The following is a 7,538-nucleotide window of genomic DNA, read 5'->3' as shown; positions in this document are numbered from 1 at the left end:
ATGGCAGCAGATATGGGCCAGCAAATTCAAAGCCAGATTTTCTGATGAGAACAACAAGCACGACCACTCAGATAGAGCAATTCCTCCCCACCGCTTATTCTGCAGAACTGGTACAGTTGCTTTGAGTCTGCTGCAGGGTCTCATCAGGTACATGCTCTTGGGTTTCCGGTTTTGGCCTGTGTGCTCACGTGGCTGAGCAACCTGAGACTCTGATTTCAGATTCCACTTCTTAACAAGGCTTGTGTTTGCATCCCTGCGCGGCCACGTGTGCTAATGGATTAAGCTGGTAACGTTTTGCAGGGATGAGTTTTGTTGAATTTGAACAGAAAAAGTAGTCATTTCTTCTAACCCGGCTGTGATGTGGCACAGCAGAAAACAACCAACATGTCAGTGCCCACGCTGTTTTCCCCTTCTGCTGTAGTTGTCACGTTCCCCTCCAGCTCGAAAGGCCACCAGCATAATATGCGACTTAAAAACAGGCTGCGCCAATCTTTCATATTCCAGACAATTTGCATTTTTCACAGTTTCTCTGAAAGTGAATGGAGATATTTGATTCCCTGTTGATGTGAAATTAGGTCCTACATTGAATCTGCTCGCAGTTTTCTGTTGTTGTTGCGAAAAGAATGGAAATTGCGATACGAAACTTGGTTACTTTTCCCTAATTTCCTTAATTTTTGTCCTGATGAGAGAGGCAGGTGATTGGTCCTCTCGATCCGGTGGAGATATCAGCCCAATTGTTAACCTCATCGAATCGAGACTGTAATTGGTAATCTTCACTTTTCATGGTTCATTGTTAGTTAGTTCTGATTCATGTTAATTGAGCACTTTCCTCGAAGTATTGGTGCTCTAAGGCACCAGTACGTTGAAAGCACCATTTGGAATTGCCTCGCTGCAATTTGTGTGAGCAGCCCATGACCCAGACGACTCGCTCTGCCTCACAGACAGCATTCATGAGTCCGTGTGACTGAAAATATGTTCTCTTTGTCAGTTCTGCTTCTGTTCATGAGTTGTCAGTTTTTGGTTTCGCTGGAGACACACACACAGACAAAGACCCACATGCACACATATATTTTGTGTGATGAATTTTTTTGGAACTTTCAGAGTTACATTGCACTTTGCTCAGAAACCACATACATACATGTAGAACTCTGAGCTCAAAAACTGCATGAAATTCTGTAAAACTCTGTTATCTCACTTTTGAGATTAGAATCAATCTAAACATCAGGTCAGAGACAGAGAACTCAGGGGGCTAACACCTTCAACATATTGTCTAGCTATTACCATTGATAACAGCTAACCCGAGAATGCAACTTTTTAAAAAACGGGTTTTCTGATTTACACATAGAATACAGTGATATTTTCACTTCTTTCAACAGTTGCAAGAGTTAACAGACAATCAATTCTTCAGTGTATAATTTCAGTTACATCACATTGCAAATTTTTGCTATAAATTCTGTGTTACGATCGAGCCCTCCACAAACACCTGATGAAGGAGCATCGCTCCGAATGCTAGTGTGCTTCCAATTAAACCTGTTGGACGATAACCTGGTGTTGTGTGATTTTTGACTTGGTACACCCCAGTCCAACACCGGCATCTCCAAATCACAACTTATTCCCGACAACTTGCAAGTGTTCCCTTAGAAACTGCAGCTTTTTGGAAACGTATTACTGGGATAAAGTCATTGCTCAATGTGATGGGATACACCGTCAATCCCTAATTACTCGAGAGATTGAGATTTTGAGTTACTCCGCAGAACCCTGTATGTCCTCAGTAGCGGGGAACAGGCATGATGGCAAGAGGCAAGGATTTAGAAGTAGTGACATTGAAGGAACAGCGATATATTTTCAACTGGGAAACGCGAGAACCTTGGAGGGGTAATTGCGGCGATAGCTTTCGCTTTTATTTGCTGCCATTGTCCTTCCAGACAGATGCTGATCGATCACTGAATTGTTCTGGCAGGACCCGTGTGCGTGTTCTGGGTGCAACCAGGATTTAGTTTTCATTCGGATAATTCACAAGAAGAGAATTAATTCGTCATTTCCTGATTGGGAATGAAAGCCTGTTCTGGGCAATGCAAACTCAGACTCGTATGGAGGGATGTCCATTGATACTGCAGTAGCCTTTGGGACCTGTCCAAACTCTAGTGCCTGCTCTTCACGTCATAATCGTCTTTGTCAGCAGTGTTTCTCTCTCCAAGTTTCCAAGTCGGTTCATATTATCACCCTTGGTTTCAATGTGAAGAAGGCAATGCTGTGATAATCGGCTGTTGTTCAGCAGATATACTGCAGCAAGTTAAGTAAAGACTGATGCTAACACGAGCTCGTTTTGAGCTGCGCTGATGTGTTGGCAGCAAGAAAGGCACTGTTCAACTCGCCTCATTCCGGATGACGGGCTCGAAATGACCAGTGGGTTCTCGCTGAATTAGTTCAGGCTCTGGAATGTAAAAAACTTCAAGTATGAAAGTACAGTGAAAGGAAATGTTTCACAGAGTGGGGAATTCCAAGTGAAACAGTGACGGTGATTATGTTTGCTGATTTTTCACCTTGTAAATACTGTTTCCCTGATGTGGACGTTTACATTACCTATAGACAAACTGTCACATCCAATCCTGGTCTTTGGGTCAGTGACGGAATTGGTAACATGCCTGACGTCGAATTAGGGGATTGTCGGTTTGCATTTAAAATCACGAGGATGCAGCGTGCTAGTCCATTCCTGTTGTCTGTCAGGAACGGAAGGGTTTGGGTTTTCGAATTTACTGTTTCTTTTGTCCAATTCAAATTCTAGCTCAGATTATCATCTCTCATTGTCTGTAGAACTGGCTTTGGTTTAACCAAAAGTTGCCTTTTGGAGGTTGTACTGGAATGTTGGAGTGGACATCTGAAGTGAAGCACAAGGTGCTGGTCAAATCCTGAGAACTCTGCCACTCTCAGGGAATGTGCCTGTGTGTCTCTTTCTGTGGGAGACACGACGTGGGTAATAACACAGTGTGACTATGTCAAACTTCAATCCCATTGTTGTGTCATCTAAGATCATAGCGAGAACCTCACTGCCATTTGCACTGGAAACATCAGAACACATAAGGTTATGGACCAAAGCTGGAAACTGGGAATAGAATCGATGAATGTCTTTAAACCAGACTGCACCATGAGCCAAATGGGATTTTCCATTCTGCAAAACTTGAAGACGAGTAGAAACCAATCTGCAGTGAAACTGATCAGAAATGAAGTGGCAAATCCATTTCATTGAGAATAAGTGCAAGAGCGTCTGTCTTCATTCCGTGTAATCTCGTCGTTAGGATTTGGAACCCTAACCGCAATAGTGTTGGTTCTATTCTCGGACAGGGAATGCATGTTTTATTGTGCAAATATATCATGGTACCAGTATTTCTTACCACTGGTTCGAACCTGGTAATGCTTGGTTTTGTGCCAGGTTATCAAAAACAAAAAGATACAGGTTTTGGAAATATGAACTAAAAACGAGAATTGATAGAGAAACCTGCTACACCTGGCAACATCTGTGGAGAGAAACACGTTTTTTGCTTAAGATGGACAGGAAACAGGTTAGTTAAACATTTCTAGATTTTACTGTTGAGAAAATGATAATCTTACCTGTCGAACCAGGATATTTATCAAAATCACTCTTGAGCATACAAACATCGAATCTACAATCTTAAAAGGACTTAATCAGGTGTCATGCTACTTTAATTTTCCTGAGCTGGTGGAAGGCTAAGTTTTAATGGCTACATTTCCTCTTAGTTTCCGTTATTTAGCAGTCACGCCGAATGGAGAATTGATTCTTTCAGTGTCTGCCTCAATATGTGTCTTTGTTTTTTCTATATTTGTCTCTGTATCCTCCTGGGCCTTTTTCACATTCTCCGACTCTCTGGCTTTCCATATCCCTCATTTCCCATTTCTGCTCTTGAAAAGCCTGACATTCAGAGACAGTTTGAGATTCGAACTGCTGAGAGGCTTTCTGACGCCTAGCTGGAGTCGGTCGAAGTAGTCTCACATTCTCTGTATAATGCGTCTGTCACTTCGATCTGAGGCAAGGAGACATTTCTTCCTCAAAATCTAAAGACCCGTTGGAAGTTAAAGTTGATTTCCTTATCCAACAGAAAAAGAAAGTAATTACATGATAGCTGAAGAAGAACAACGATGCATTTACTGTTGGTGTACAACAAATGAATGGTGACAGCAGAGAATGAGGGTGATCATGTCGTGGTGTCAGTGCCATTACCACAACATTTCCCGGGAATGCTGCAGTGTCTCCTGCCTCACCACTTAATTAGCACAAAACTGGGAATGAAGGAATGAGTATAAGAGGATGAGAAGCAGAAGTGCTTGTGGAACTGCGGAATGAATCTCCAGGTTAAAATAGTAGTTGAAAAGAGCAACCTACACTACTGGATTTAAACCAGGAAAATGAAACCAGAACGCGAAATCAGAATGTACAGCAATTCAAACAGGAAACTTTAGATAAATAACGATCTTTCAATAAAATGAGCAGGCACCAGTGTGATGGGAGCTGCTTTCACCAGCTAAGCCATGGCGCCACGTTAAAAGCCAAATTGCTCGTCCACATGTGCAATGCCTAAACCACTTGATCACAGGAATTCGAAAACGCGTTTTCTGTATTAATGTTGCTCAGTATGAATAGCAATCAAACTCTGCTTGTGCAAAAACAGACATTTCAATGCTGAGCATGCCCTACTAAAAAGGCACAGAAAAAGACAGTATCCTCTTGCATTGGCATCCAACAGATATTTTCGTCTGTTTAAACTGACAGAATAAAGCGGATGTGCTCATCTCCTCTCACGTCCCATTAACCAGGTTAATACACACGCAGGGATTTTCAAACCAAGATGAACAGGCTCATTGTTGTGAATTGACAGCAGTGGTGTGTGTCATTGCGAACAGTGAGCAATAAATGCTGAACCAATAGCACTGACACTGAGCCTTGCACCATCACCTCCACACTCACATCTTGTGTCATGTCTCCTAGGCATCATTGCATTTTACTTTAATTTTTCTACCCTGCACCTCTCCTCAAGTTATTCCCGACCGCTTGCCGTGTCGAATTAGAAAATGCAATTATTAGAAATGCATTTCTGGGACACAGTTGTCTTTCAATGAGATAAGATTCACTGCCCATCCCTGATTATCACAGAGATGTAGGGGACGAGTTTCTTTTGTTAACTCCTCAAATCCTTAGTATGGAGGTACTGACAAGAAACCGCTAGAGATGGAGTTCCTGGATTGCGGAGAGCAGACAGACCCCAAACTGCTAACGTAACTCAGCCAGGGAAGAGCAGATGGACCCCACTCTGTCAATGTAACTCAACCAGGGGACAGAAGTCTGACATCACACGATCAATGTAACTCAACGAGGAAATTATGGCCTGACCGCACTCTGTTAATGTAACTCACCCAGGGAAGAGTAGACTGACGCTACTCTGTCAATGTTAGTCATCCAGGGAAGAGCAGACTGACCCAATACTTTATATGTAACCTACCCAGCAAATGGCAGACTGATACCACTCAGTCAAAAAAATTTACACAAGAAAGAGCAGACTGATGCCACTCTGTCAACGTAACTCACTCAGAGAAGAGCAGGCTGTACCCATTCTGTCTCTGTCACTCATTCAGGAAAGAGCCGGCTGATCTGATTCTGTCAATGAAACACAAGCAGGAAGACGAGCCTGACCCCACTCTGCCAAATAACTCACTCAGAGAAGAGAAGACTTATTCCATTCTGTCTATGTGAATCATCCAGCGAAGACAGTAATGAAACCATACTTGCTGTTAAACTCAGACAGAGAAGAGCAGATTGTCACGACTCTGAGAAAGTAACACGCCCGTGGAGGAGCTTACTGACACCACTCTTTTAACATAGCTCACCCAGGGAAGAACAGACTGAGTGCACTCTGTGATATTACTCACTCAGAAAGGAGCAGACTGACCCCATTCTGTTAATCTGCCTCTCCCAGGGAAGAGCAGATGAAGCCCAAACTGTCAATGAGACTCAATCAGGGAAGAGCACTCTGAACTCATGCAATCACTTGAACACAATTAGGAAATTGCAGACTGACCCCATTCTGTCAATGCAACTCACCCAAGAAAGAGCAGACTGACGCCACTCTTTTAATGCAACTCACCCAGGGAAGAGCAGACTGATCCCACACTGTCAATGTAACTCACTGAGGGAAGAGCAAACTGACGCCACTCAGTCAGTGTTACTCACCGAGGGAAGGGCAGACTGACCCCACACTCTCAGTGTAACTCAGCAGACTGATCCCACACAGTGAATATAAGTCATTCACTGAAGATTAGTCTGACCCCACTCAATAAATGTAATTCACTCAGGGAAGAGCAGACTGATCCCATTCTGTCTATGGCACTCACCCAATGAATGAACACTAACCCCACTCTACCAATGTAACTCGCCAGAGAAGAGCAGACGGAAGCCAGACTGTCAACATAAATTATCGAGGGAAGAGAATACTGACCCCGCTCTTTCTGTTTCACTCAGGCAAGGAAGAGCAGACTGTCACCACTCTGTGAAAGAAATTCGCCCAGCGAAGGGCAGACTGACCCTACTATATCTGCGTGACTGACACAGGTAAGAGCAACTAACCCAACTCTGTCAATGTCTCTCCCTCAGGGAAGAATACCCTGACCCCTCTCTGTCCATGTAGCTTACCCAGGAAACAGCAGACTACTCCCATTCTGTCTATTTAAGTTCACAAAAATCCTCTGAAGTACGTCCTATCCAGACACTCTCCACATCACTGTCTCTGTAACCGTGTGCGTCCAATGGCGAATCCAAATAACCTGCAAATGTTTAGAATGTGGCAGCAAACCAGAGCTACCACACAGAAATTGGGCGAATGTGCAAACTTCCATCAGGCAGTCACCTAAACCTGGAATGGAAACTAAACCCGACAGCAGTCGTGATTATAAAATGGCAGAACAGAAATCGAGCAAAAAGAATTGCGTCCCTGTGTGTTGCAACGATTCTGAGTATTAATTAAGCCCCCCTCACTGTAGTTAATTTCCATTTTCATCACTGCCAACCATCTTCAAAGCAGAGCACGCACTTGCTTTTTTCAGACTTCTGATATCCCGCTTTCATCCCGCTTTTTACCTAATCATATTTCTGACTTTACAAACTACGTCATAACAGGTTTGAAAACTGCAGAATGAGCTTTGTTCCGTTCTCCACTGATGTTGAAAGTAGTAAGACAGCATATTCGGGTAGGACTTGCTGCGCTTGCGGGTGGTGTATTCGTGGCATTATGGCTTCTTTCTTTCGTTTTTGGTCTACTATATCATTGCGCAGACTTCTGAAGAAGACTTTTTGGAGTCGAAATGGTAACTGTGTTTTCTCTCGAAAGACAGACGTAGCTTTATTTCTGTTCTCTTATAAATTGATCTTCTTCTGATCTTTGCAAGTGAAATTGGGTGCATTACTATTGCTCGGTTTTAGTTTCAAAATCAAGAGAAACATGAAGGAGACAATATCAAAGAACACAAAGTTC

This window comes from Chiloscyllium punctatum, chromosome 27, assembly GCF_047496795.1.
Source record: "Chiloscyllium punctatum isolate Juve2018m chromosome 27, sChiPun1.3, whole genome shotgun sequence".
In the NCBI taxonomy this organism is placed as follows: domain Eukaryota; kingdom Metazoa; phylum Chordata; class Chondrichthyes; order Orectolobiformes; family Hemiscylliidae; genus Chiloscyllium; species Chiloscyllium punctatum.
Note: the sequence above shows the minus strand (reverse complement) of the source record.